Source organism: Syngnathus leptorhynchus, chromosome 9 (assembly GCF_054491065.1).
Source record: "Syngnathus leptorhynchus isolate UIUO chromosome 9, UIUO_Slep, whole genome shotgun sequence".
Taxonomy (NCBI): domain Eukaryota; kingdom Metazoa; phylum Chordata; class Actinopteri; order Syngnathiformes; family Syngnathidae; genus Syngnathus; species Syngnathus leptorhynchus.
Genome location: NC_141203.1, coordinates 13,042,496 through 13,056,282, shown reverse-complemented (window position 1 = coordinate 13,056,282; position 13,787 = coordinate 13,042,496). Strand labels below are relative to the sequence as shown.

At 45.4% G+C, this 13,787-nt stretch overlaps 1 protein-coding gene across 2 annotated transcripts in view; it reads right to left on the bottom strand.

The window, feature by feature from the left end:
* Positions 1-13,787, bottom strand: part of adarb1b (adenosine deaminase RNA specific B1b) — a 38,764-nt gene that overhangs the window by 18,870 nt on the left and 6,107 nt on the right. For both annotated transcript variants that reach the window (XM_085920108.1, XM_085920110.1), the window contains exon 2: positions 6,238-6,295. The gene's annotated coding sequence lies outside the window, so the exon portion shown is untranslated. The remainder of the gene's footprint in view (positions 1-6,237; positions 6,296-13,787) is intronic.

Genomic DNA, 13,787 nt, shown 5'->3' with positions numbered 1-13,787 from the left:
CTTTCATCGCGCCGGGCGGGCCAGAAAGCACAGACGGGGAACCCAGGCATGCGTGATGCAGATGCGCCCGTGGCCTCCCACTTTCCTTTTTGGGGGTTCGCCGCGTAACCATTCGTGGAGAAATACTTTTTGCTCTCGGTGGCCGGCAGCAGAAGTTTGCGGTTGCGACCGACGGCGTTTATGTTGGAGTGTGTGCGTGTGTGTAATTATACCTTCGGCGCTCCAACTTTTGATTTATGAGGATCAAATAAGACACAGGGATAGAAAAATAATGAAACGCGGCCATGGTGAAAAGCAACATGAGTGGAGGCCAATGAGTTGGGACAGAAAAGTCAAACCATAATTGAACGGAATGGCTTTTTTGTGGAACTACACTTTGGCTACGCCGCTGTGCGCCTAAACTGTCATGACATTGTTTTCTCGCCGCACCATAGAAGCCAGTGGAAACCAGAGCCGCCGTCCCAAGGGCAACCATCGATTGAGCTGGGCCGATTTAGCTTCGCTACGCATCCAAACGTAAATGGGAGGCGTTCATAGGACACGCTGAAATAGCGGACAGGTCTATGCACGCACGCACGCACGCACGCCTGGGACCAGTGTCAGAGGAAACGCTTTGACCTTCTTGGACTTTGCGGTGCCCGCTAAAGATGATAGGAGCATTAACAATGAAGGAGAGTGAGATAAAAACACAGCACACAGATCAATATTGTCTTTGTTACACAAGCTGGGAGTTATCAGAAGCCCACATCGTTGGGATCACAATGTACGCGCGAGGACAAACGGGGATCTCAAGCGCATCAGAGAAGAAGCACTTCAATCATGCGGTGAGTCCCTTATCCAAACCACAGCGCGATAGGAATCGGGCGGGCGCAGTCACAATGGAGAGAAGAACACACCAGCGCACCGTCATTACTTTCCCTCAAGGACTACTGTGGTGAAACTCAGGCGGATCTTTTTTTTTTTTTTTTCCAACTGCAAACCTCTGAAGCAAAAGCTTGTCATGCTCAGGGAAGGGAGCTCATAAACTGAGCAAATAAAATATTATATTATTCAATAAATAATTCAAAATAATGTATGCATAGTAAACCATTTTTTTTTATTTATTTTGTGCCATTTTTAAAGTGATCACATTGTTGTGGAAAATATATCATGGCACCCAATGAAACCTGGCTAGCTTCATGCTAACAGACAATGCAAAACGCAGTCGACAGGCTCCCGAAACTAGCGTCGATAATGCTGCGTTATAAGCGAGCCTTTGAGGTACAGAAAGAGCAGCGACAAAAACAATTAGCTTATCAAAATGGCAAAGTAGACACGAAACATTTGAGCCTGTGCTGACTGACCCTCAAGGTTTTCCAATCTTACCAGATTGTACCCACTCGCCAAAGTGACGGAACAATCAATTAGCGGGACTTTCGCCATCATGGCTTCTTAAGTGTATCGTCACTTCATCGGTGACAGCCCTAATCGACCGACCGCGGTACTCCAGGGTGTCCCAGAATCAAGTTTTGTACATTGGAAAGCAAAAGGGAGGACAGGGGCGCCATTGTGCGTGCGTGCTCTGTGACATCGGCGTGTTACAAATGGCTCAAGGCGTGTTTATATAACCGCTTTCCCAACATTGCACTAATGATGACATAAGAGCAAAAAAAGAGGCAGAGAGTCGTTACAAAACCAAAAAACGTGTAAACGACCATCGTGCCGATTCGCAATTAGCCTGGCAAAACAGACGGAGAGAAGGACGGATGAGATGAGCAGCAGGAGGGGAAAAAAAAAAAAAAAAAAAGCAAAGGCAAATGTTTGACGTGAGCAGACAGTGAGGTCACGAGCAGCTCGCGAGCTGCCACAGCCCGTTTTGCTCGCAAGGTTCTCCTTACTGCAAACACATGGCGCTAACAAGAGAATAATACAATGCAGCTTGCCAAATGTTTGTTGCTTCTCTGGCCAACTAACAACCTCTTTTCCTTCCTTCCTTCCTTCCTTGCTTGCTTGGACAGCCACTTTATTTAACGCGATGCGATAAACACGTCAAGCCCCAGCACGCTACGTACGAAGACAAGGTAGAAAAATAGCGCGGTAAACAGGAAAAATCCATCAGCCATCTTCGGAATCATGTCGCGGGTCAAGCGATGGGACGTCACGTCGGCACCAAAGTGCACGAAAAAGACGCCATCAAATTGATGTCGTTTTCCGCATTTGTCGTGGCAGCCCATCTATTTTTCAGATATTGGCTTAGCTGTCAGATATGGACTCAACTTCATCACGCCACGTTCTATCGTACATACGTTTTCAAAAGAAAAACCTATAATGGCTCGAGGGCGTGGGGGGGCGCCCTGGGGAAAATGATCTTCAATATTTTAGATGTTTCCTCTAAAAGGCTAAAGCGGCCGGCAATGGTGCACGAGCGACAGACGCATTTGATGCAACCAGTGAGGTGCAGTGGGCAGAATCCTCACGAAAGCACCACTTTTCAGCAAATTTGCCATGGCTTAAACTATTTTTAAAATACAGTATTATTATTATCATCAGAATCATGAAATACTTGTCTTTTTTTCATCATTTTAATCAAATCTTAAATGATACAAGATGGCTGACGCAGACGTCGGACACCGCGGTCCCACTTCCGACTCCTTATTGTTTGTGTGGGAAATCCCGTCTAATCTAATTAGGAGCACAAAAATGTGTCCGTCACTCTGTCTGCTGTCGGGGGCAAAACAATCGCATATACGTAATGGGCTTTTGCTGAAAATAGCCGCGACACAGCTTGAAAAAACAAAGATAAGGGAAGGGCGCGCTCTGCTCCGCTCCGCTCCGCTCTGCTGGCCGTTCTCTCGCCAGGCTTCAGCGGAGCCCGCCCGCCAGCCCGCCAACGCCATTTACTACCCCGATGAACGACTCCATGCCATGTGACCCGATACCTAGTTGCCTTTTGCATGTTGACCATTTAGACTTCCCAAAGTGCCACAACAACAACAACCGAATTTAACTAAATTAATAATAATAATAATAATATTACAATTATAATTATTTCTATGAATAATAAGAATTTTCAAAGTCATTTTTGTGTGAATGTACCTAAAAATATTGTAAAGTTGACTTTTAAAAAGTCACAGTGGCCACGGACGAAGGACATTGCCGTATGTAATATGTGTCTTTAAGCAAAGGTCAGACATGACAGCACGCCGTCCTGTGAATAATGCATGCGTAAGCTTCGCTAAATATTCAATGCTGGAAAAAAAAAAAAAGATCATGACCTTGACCCTTCTGTTCTTCTTGGAAATGAGAACCTTTGTTGGCTCTTCACCAATTTTAAAACCTTGCAAAGAGAATTCAGAGATCTGATGATGCCTGTTTGAAGGTATTTGCTGAAAATGTCAAGTTTTCCCCATTTGCGGCTCTCGTCAAAATGTTGCCCATTCGACATCAAGCGTTGGATTTTCAAGGCGTTTTTTGGAATCATTCAAATTGACCAGTTTGTGCCGTGTTAAATTGAAAAGACATATTGACACTTTACAAGGACTTTGATAAATTGCAATTTAATAAAGTGAGCCACCAACGGCGCTTCTCTGCATGCCAACACACACACACACAAAGGCGCTAATGAATGACTCATCAGTGCTAATTTTAACCGCGCGAGCTTGAGGAAACCTCGCAAAGCCTGGTGCCAAATTTGGTGACGCCGTTGTGAAGGAAAACGGCAAAATCCTTCCAGAAAGGCTGACATTTTCTCTTTGGAACAACCAGCGGAAAATTGATTGCACTGACAATACCTTAGGAAGTTCATGAAAACTCAAATTGTTCTCGTCACAACACAAAAATACAAGAAAAGAATATCATGTAAAATAAAATAAAAATACAAATGAAAACAATAATATCATACAATATAATATGATTGAATATAATAATAAAATAGAAATGAAAAAAAAGGTGTATTGCTGTTCTGAATTCAGTTCTTACGTAATGGGCATCATTTGAGAAAAATGTGACACCAAACTTATGCCATGGTGCAGTCATGTTGAAAGTTCCCACAGCCGCAGGGGGAAAACATCAGTCCGCATCACCAAAGCTACTCACCCAGTTCAAAAAAACACACTCACATGCACACGCGCGCCTGCACTTGCAGCAGACGACTAAAACAACAATAAATTGTGAAGGCCCGCAGCGGTGACAAGTTGTTTATGTGCGAGATGGTAATGCTGATGAATATGATGGAGATTTTTGTCTGCCACGTCACTTGTGTTGAAATCTCACATTTGTGGACCACCTCAAATCATCAAACCTCACATATCCAAATATGGTCAATTGCAACTGGCAGACTCAGCGTTTAAGTGTCATCTTATGATTAGGTGAACATTTTGGAGCCACATTTCAAGACAGCGGCGGCACTGTAAGAGCTCACGTCGGGATTATCCCAGCTTCGACATAACACTTGACGCCTGAGACGTCGGCAACCGGGGCAAAGTTGGGCCAAAGACGCAAAAAAAGAGCTCAAGCGTGCACGACGACAAACATACAGCAGATGGCCATGAATATTTGACATGAGTTATCTCGCCGATGCTTACGCGGGATGTCGACGTGCTTTCCAGGACTGAACTAGCGGCTTTAATATTCTGATGAAGTGAAATGAGAGCATATTTACATTTCTCCACAGGTTAGCAATGATGCAAACCAGATTGAGTTTCAGAAGAAAAAAAACCATGCTGTAATTGTCGAGGGTCTCAAAATTAGGAACGCAAGTAAGGCCGGATGCAAAAAGTCAAAGGATGTCATTTGATTCTCGAGCGTAGACTGCATTTTTTGTTTTGTTTTCAACCCTTTGCCCTGCACATGTACACACTCGCTCGCTATCCGGGCGCCTGGCCATTAATCAGCAACTGTGCTAATTAGACTAATTCCGATGTGTAATCTGATCAAGGTGAAAGAGCTGAAATCATAACCTTGGATGATATGATAATCACATTTCAGTCAATGGCTTATAACAATCGGAATAAAAACAGATTTTTCTCATTTTTGGAAGATCTGAATTTTCAAATTGTTTTCCAATACGCGCACGCCACGTCACTGGCCGTGCGTTTTATGTTGATGCGCGTGGCAAGGCCGGCTCGTGATGTATCAAAGCGGAGCCAGGATTACAAGCGCCATATTAATGCGGCTTTGCTATTGTCGAGCGAACGTCCTCGACCCGCCCCTCCGCCAACGCAGATGTCGGCCGGGAATGAATGAACGGGGTCGGCGACAGCGGGTCCGAACGTGGCCGGGCCTGAATGACGCCATTGTTTTTGCATCTGGCCACCGCTCCCGTGGCCAGGTTTCCAAAACAAACGCCGCCTTTGATACTGGATCCATCTGCGTCCTGTCTGCTCGCAGGGACGGACGGACGGACGAGTGGATGCGAGTGAGGAACTTGCCGGTGCAGATAGCGCCGATAAGAAGGTAGCTGAGGCGAGCCCAGCGTGGGCAGAAGGGCTGAGGAACAACATCATCATTCGCCCGCCTGCCATGTTGTGACTGACTGACTGACTGCACGGCGACAAAAAAAACAAAACAAAACATAAGCTGTTGCAAATCTGAGCTGAGAAGCAAAGAGAGAGAAAAAAAACAGAAGGATTTCTGCACCAAAAGCCAGAACAAGCCACAAGACGCTGAAGCACATCCAAGTTAGAAAATAGCAACCCAGCCACACACAAATTGGACTCTCGACCTGACATCCACATTATTTCGGGATGTTTTTCCGCTTTCTCAAATCATGACGTAAATGAGTCACAAGCGAGGAAAGACCGTGCTCGGAATAAATGGAGATAAATGGATTCCCACGCTGCGTAATTATCCGTGAGTGACGGCTTTGGGAGTTTGGCGAATAACAAAGCAAAGAAGTGACAAGGAGCCACGCAGCCCGGGTTCCCCTGATATTTCTAAAAATAGCCATCATAAAGCAAAGACCCTCGGAGTGGCCCGCGCAACGGGGACAACCGTGTCTGCCAACGTGAGTAGCTTGCATGGCATCGCGATAGCATCGGGAGCCCTCCGCGAGCCGGGGAACATTTCCAGCGAGGCCGGATTGGGGTCATTAACGAGAGGCGGCGATGCCCTGCCACCCGGAGACAAAGATGTATCTGCTGCCACAAACCCCGCTGCGTGCTCCACTTTCACACGTTGGGTTTTTAGTCATTTCTGCTATCTCAAGTCGTCATGCAAATGATTTGAAGCTTCATTTGGAAGTGGCCGAGCTTCACTCACCCTTCCGATGCGTCGTCAGGGAGACGCCACTTTGATTTTCCAATCCCTTGAAGTCAACCTGTTCAAAACAAAACAAAAAACTGATTGTTAGAAAAAGATAGAATGACTAAAATGTCAATAAACTGACTGTGGTATGATTTCTTATTGAAACTGGCTTGAGAGTTTCCCAGATGCGAGAGAAAAATTAACAAGTCAACAATTTTATTTGAATAACGATTCTCTTAATATTACGTCCTGTAAAAGATGTCCTTATTGTCTAAAACATTGGTGTCAAAGTCAAGGCCCGGGGGCCAGATACGGCCCGTCACATCATTTTATGTGGCCCGCCAAGACAAATTGTGGATCGACTTCATGTGTCAATAATAAAATTGCAAATTGCTAGCAATTTCTATTACCATTCATCTTTTTAAAATATTTGCAGTTTCTACTCGTCTCGCTGGACAAAAATGAGTTTGACATCCTCGGTCTAAAACAACAGTTTTTTTAATTTAAAAATAACTTTTGACAGCCGAAATGATCAAGCATAAACATTTTCCAATCATCTGTAATTGGCTGTGCAGCGCTCTCGCTTGCTTAAGTGCCTTGGAGCAGTCAAGCGAGTCCAAAACATTAATGAGGGATGTCCTTGACATGGCGCGCATCTGCCTCGTTAATATTCATTTTCATTTAATTGCAGTCGTGCGGCCGGCCGCCGCGAGCTACGAGCGGCTCGCGTGCTTCCAGGGCTGCGCGGGAATTGGCCGCAACTGGAGTGACGATACACCGGCCGGCGAATACTGCATCTTTTTTAGGCCGTGTCGAATTACTCCACGTGAGTCTAACAAGTTTCAACAAGCTGGGCCCTTTGCTTTTGGGACGACCGCTCCCGCCTTGCCGCAGAAGTGGAGTCACATTAGAATATCGCATTAGAGAGCAGAAATTTGCAAAAATGGAGGGTGATGACCCGACCTAGCCCCCAAAGGCCTCCGAGCGCTAGCAAGGAATTTGCATGATGTGATTTATCCTGACAGTCATTATAACTGAAATGCAAAGTCTGTCATTGTTAGCGTGTTAGCGATCCAGCACCCAAGCGGTCGGCCGTATGCTGGTCCGTCATAAGAAACGGCGAGCGATGATCAGTGAGGTGGGCAAAGGTTGCCGATTCCCCTAATGAGCTTCCGAAATCGTAAAGAACAGCTTCCAAGGGCCACCTCGTGTTAATGGAAATTACCCGGAGCTAATTGGAGAAGACACTCTTGTGCAATGAATGTTTTCACAGAGTCCAAAAAGTTCCCTCGAACATCTGACATTCACCACAGGGGATGCTTGAGGTCGGAATTTTTTTTTAACTAAGATCGTCAAAACAACAGAACACGGAGCCCGTCGGGTACAACAGTAAAAGTTGAAGCAACACAAAGCAGAGGTCACCTTTTTTTTTTTTTTTGTTCCAAGACCTCCACATCCAGGATGTGTCACAGACAGATTACAGCAAGATGAGTGTCCCAGATAAGCAACATTTGGGAAGACAAATCACATGCAGATGTGCTGGGATAAGCACGGAGCTTTTTTTGCCAAGGTATTTCAAATAGATCGATATTGTCTGCGGTGTTTATGGGATCTGGTTGCGCGCTGGCAACGCCGGATATCGAACCACTGTCCCTCGTGTCCTTCTCGAAAGGATAAATGATATTGAGATATCAGGTGTGTTGTCGAGGGAGAGACAAAAGCGCTCGGCAAATTGGGAACTTGCGATCGGCAAAAATCTGATTTGAACGAGTCGGGGGTCAACCGATTGATTCCGGCGTGAGATGGAGAAATTAGGCAGATGGCACAACAGCTGATGGTTACGGGAGTTGTTTACTTCCAAAAAAGGGGGAAGGAAAAAAGATTGGAATGGGAGTCACATAGTGGGGAAGCAGCAGCAGCAGCAGCAGAAGGGGAAGGAATGACTCACTCTCACTCCCAAGGTATCTTTAAGGAATTAGCACCCAGGCTAAAAGCGACGGAGCTACGCATCCGCCCGGAGTGGAAGGCTGTCAGAGTGACTTTGAAATATAAAGAGACTTCATCAAAACCGCCCTCCAGTCAAATTGGCACGTGGATGCAAAAGTTGCAGACTCCCATTCAAATACATTCTGGAAAGAGAAAAAAAAAAAATTCCAGATGTAAATAGGTTATGGCTCAGCGTTGACAGCTTTGTGCGGCGGCACCTCAGTGCAAACGCAGCGTAGCAAAAAGAAGCCCGTCAGCCGAGCCCACGCGGGATTCACTTTCAGTCAGCGCTCAACAAAATGCAGCAGCAATGAATGGCGAAAATAAGGACGCCATCATTTCAAATGTATTGCTATCAAAAATATGGACCGGCCTCCATCTGGTGGCAACCGGAACTGAATTTCTATTTTGAGTTCCAAACACGCAAGAGCAATTAAACAAGTGTCACAACAGTCATAACACATGATTTGTTCTTGAAAAGCACGCACCTGCGGGCGGAAAAATATATGCTTAATTGTTGCTCGCCACAGGGGAGGCGGACACTTACATAGGTCAAAGGGAAATGATTGAATGTGACACACGGCTTGCTGTAAAGAATACGCGCACGCTTGTCTGAAATGTCATGTCGGGCGAAAAAAATGGACTCACCCGAGACATCGCCATCGATCACGCAAAGCTCTCGGAAACGGCACTGAAGGAGTTAAGTGCGCTGTGCTGGTTATTACCCACTAAAGCCCATATTGAGAGAGCGGGAAGGACACACATGGTGATGTTTATTGTCACCAGTGGGGCGTCTCACTTTGAGGAAAAAAAAAATCATTGGAAAGCTTTGCGTGCCGCCGAAAAATCACGTTCGGATTCCTATATGTCGACGCCATTTGCACAGCAGGCCGGCCGGACGTGCGGAAAATCAACATTGATGTGGAGCCTTGATGAACCCCGCGGCGTTTGTACACGCTATAGATTAGGAGTCACGAGCCAGCGCTCATTAGAGAAGGATGTTAAGAGGTCATTGGCGTTTGATTGCTCCCATCGCGTACATTGCTCGGTCACCTTGGGCTACTCCGTGTGGGTTCCTGAAAGGTTGGATATCAAAAATACCCAAAAAAAAAAAAGAAAATCGATTTTGGAGCTTAAAAGATACTCGAGAGCATACAAGCTTATGACTGTAAGACAAATTCTCATCGCACACCATAAGAAAATCAATCAAGATGAGATCAAAATTGATAAAAAATGAAAATACAAAATATTATTTTGACTAATATTGTGCTCTATGGCACCAAAGCCCACCAAGAACGTCAACTCATCAAAAAAGGAAAATTCTTGCTGGCTGTTTTTAGTCGAACATGGTTGGTTTCTGACCCAAAAGAGGAGAAAACAAGACCGAGCCGTTGCTCATTTTCTCCACGTAATCCATTTGTCATGATCACAACACACAAAACAAATATTCTTTAATGAGTGGGGGGTTGCCTACATTTTTTTCCCTCAATTGGTCAAGGCCCCTTCCCGTACTTGAAAACGTACTTGACGAATATCCAGTTGGACGCGGCGCTAAGCAACTGGATTCCAGATGACAGATCCAAACGTGCACGGCGGTGAACTGTGTTCACGTAAATGGAGGTTGAAGTCAACTGTTAAGTCTTACGGGGCGGAAAGCAAAATGTGTTCCACTTTAATATTTTATAGAACACAGCAGTTGGCTTCAATTAGCTAACATCCTTTATAACCTGAAGGGTTTAGCACTCGCCCGTACCGACATATAAACAAGAGAAAAAAAAGGTCCAACTAAAAAGAAACACAAGCAGCCGCTTTGAAATTTGCATTCCGAGAGTTATAACCTTCACGTTGACCAGCGTTTCCCTCTTTGAATCACGGCACCCCGTTTAACCTGCCAAGCGCTAAGTGGTCGGGCTTGGCCTCCGCCGCCACAGGCAGATGGTGGGATGATTTGCGCAACGGCCACGGAAATAAATCACAATAAAAATCGCGTTCGGCCCAGCCCCGGCCACAACATTGGCGGCGCCACCACAGGAAGCCAAAATTCGACAGCGCCAACTCTCTGCGATTAAAAGTAAGGCGACAAACTGAAATGTAGAGACCATTGAAGAGTCAATTTATTTTTAAGTATTATTCTAGACAGGTCAGTGGAAGATAAAAGGACAGTATAAGCCACGAGAGGACAGTTAGGGAGCGCTGGCTGGGCAGCGGTGTGTGACTAATAATGCTTGCGTAATGCTTTACAACGCTGTACAACTAATAAGACTACGGGGGGGGGGGGGGGGGGGCCCTCGGATTTGGACGTCCGAGTTTTCAACTTTTGCTGTGAGAATTCAAATAGTTGTCCCTTGTCACTTTTGACTGCGCGCACAAATGAGCGAAGCACTGGCTAGTTATTCCGATGAGGGAAAAGCGCTCGCTCATCTGATAAGCAAGCGGCCAAGATTCCAACCTGTGCTTGTTGCTCACACACGCCACTGCCTGCTAATGAATAATGGAGAAAGGCATCTACAAAAATAGATGTGCGCTGTCAAAGGGGATCATGCGGCGGAGAAATGATCCGGCAACAAATTCAAAAAAATATCGATCTAATCATACATATATGGATTAGTATCATTCCAAGTGTCTTTTTCTTCCCTTGCCATTCATTTGACGTTCTTTCGCCTAATCCTCGTGGGCTGTCGACCTCACGGAGACTTAACCATTCAGCCGGAGCAACTCATTCACAAAGCGGAGAAAGCTTCCCTTCCCTTCCCTTCCCTTGTTCACTCCACACAAGTGCACACTTATGCGTGTTTGTGTGTAGAATTTGCAAGCATGATATTAACGTTGCCGGCGTTAACGTTAACGTTATTATTAACGTTATTGTCAAGTGTTGCGCTCCACTCATTGAATGGGAGCCCAGGCCATTCAGAAAAATTCTTCTGTGGTTTTAAAGTGAAACGTTAGCCATGGAAAACATGTAGAGAAGCTTGAATTAGGTTGAAAAACATCCTTTGACCGCTTTATTCGTCGTCGGTGGTAAACCGATGGATTCCGCTATCCATAGGAATATCAAAAATGGCTGGCAAGGATGATATCGGGGTAAAAAAAAAAAAAAATAGGCAAAATGATGACGAGCCTACACAAGGTAGACTTGATAAACGTTTAAAGCGTCGGAAAATGTGCGATGCTAAATGCGTCGTTGCTCCGAGTGTGAGCGATGGCTTGTGACACATGGACAAACAATCAAGCACGTCCTTGAGGCATCGCCACTGACAGTGCAAATTTCATTGAAACGCCATCCATCCATCCATCCATCCATCCCATTCAAAAGCAACTCCTCCTTTATTTTCTTTTTTTGTCCTTTTAAAGTCACGGCAGTAACGGGTGAGAGACGTGCGAGTTGCCAACCGTGACGAGAAAACAATGGGACAACCATTCAAAGCTCCAAAACAGCACAGTGATAATTCATTTGTGACACCTCCAATCATCATTGACGTGAATAGAAACGCCTTCCAAAAAATCTGTGAGTAATGAATTGAATGATCACTGAACTAGCAGTGCAGGAGAAGGATGATGTCCTTGTTGTCGAGCGTGCACAAGTACAAAACAGTCGGATGCTTCCCAGTGAAAATGACGTTCGGTGGCAAGTATTTGCGTTCGTGCCAGTCCCCGCTTTCAAGTGCACGTGTCGTTAGTCAACACCAAAAAAGCTCAAGCGTGTCAAGAAATCTCGTAAAGTCTCATTTACGGGGTGTGAAACGTTTGCGTACGGACTTGTTTGGCGGCAATAAACAAAGTATTTCCGCATTGCTTTCTTCATTGAAGGAACTTGAAATCCAAAGCTGTCCGAAGATGCCGATTTGCAGGTTGGCCCATTTGATCTGGGCTTGAGCGCTAATTACAAGCCGGTTGCCATGACATCATCACATTAGGCGCTAAAACGATTCATGGAACAATGGGAATAATTCAAGTTCCGGCAAACTGGGAGCCCAAATAAATAGGTAAAAAGCACATTCAGATGCAAACTGAGCCAACTCAGCAGGCGGCAGTGAATGACTGCCAAAGGAGATGATTATGATCAATTATAAAAGATCTTTTGAAGTTATTTATTGATTCCATGGCTTCTGAAAGTATTTGAGGCAATATTTGCTCATCTTCAGCCAAGTGCTTTGGCACACATCGGACATTTGCTATCGGATCGGCTACCAAAAAGAAGATTTTGAAGCTAGACAAAAGAAAATCAGAGGCTGCCTAAGAACTTATCAGATGTCTTGTAATTGCTTTCAAGGAAATCTGATCGGATCGAGGGGCGATGTCACGAGAGGCGTTCCCGGGCGCTCCGCATCCCGAACGCTCGACGGCACGTCTTGGTTTCACAGAATCAGCCGTCCCGCAGATTCCGATCAAGCGTCATGAAACACAATCTTACTTTCTACGCGGTGCGTGTTCACAGGGATGGCGGGAAAATCAATCAGCTCAAGAAATCTCGCTTGCACACACATACACAAGCCAAGAGAAATAGAAAAGCAAAAAAAATAATAATTTCAAAACAAACTTGTTCGCTTGGATCGTTTTCCTGGAAGATTTTTTTGGAAGGGAATTGTGAAGGGTGGAGGATTCGGAATTTCTGGTGGCATTCCTTGGCCTCGGGGAAGCAAAAGAGAAGAATCAGCCAAGCGAGGAACTTGAGACTCTTTTGGAAATGTGGCGTGCATCTTCTACAAGTAGGAGCCTTCAGCCATGTGAACAAACCACAATGGGCCTGCCATCGATTTGACCAACAAGCAGCATATGTTTTTCATACATGGCTCGTTGGAGCAAATTTGTCAAACCACAAGTGGTCCATTATTACGGTCGCGAGCGGAAATGAGAGCGTAGCGTAGCTTAGCATAGCGTAGGAGAGCGAGAGAGAGCATCACTCAGCCTCCCTCCTCCAACTTAGTAATCTTGTTCACGTTTATCACTTCATCGAAACCGGCGTTTATCATCTCAAGTGCTCTGCCTCAAGCAGTCTCTAAAATCAGCAGCCAGCACTCTTTTATGACTTTCCACAGTCACAATTTGCACATTTCGGAGTCACGGGAAATGCAGCAACACGTTTGAAATTGAATGAAAAGTATCAATACTCTTTGATCACTGAATCATTCTCTTTTTTTTGCCTTGCCAATTGCCGGACACGTGCGTTCACGTCCAATTTGATGGCTAACGTCCTTAAAACCCTCCATCGCAACAGTGTCCAATGTAAGGATGGAAGCCCCTAGTGGACAAAAAGATAACTGCACCTCACATGCATATTTGTTATGGGTAGTATTATGCAGACAGTCTATCGTCTTTGAGGATGTTCCTCTCCCTCGTAGAATGGAGCCTCGGCGATGAACGAGGGACTAACGAGAAAGGCTACACTGAGGATTTGTCGCACGCATCAGCAGACCTGCCAACTTGAAAGCAAGTGTCCAAATCTGCAAGGCCAACTAGAGGACAAAAAAAAAAAAAAAATGGAACAGCACTAGGTCAACTAGAAGAAAAGAAGCAGAGCGCAAAAGACGTGGGGGTGGGGCAACTATTTGAGGAGGGGGGGTATGAATCACCCAAAGTGT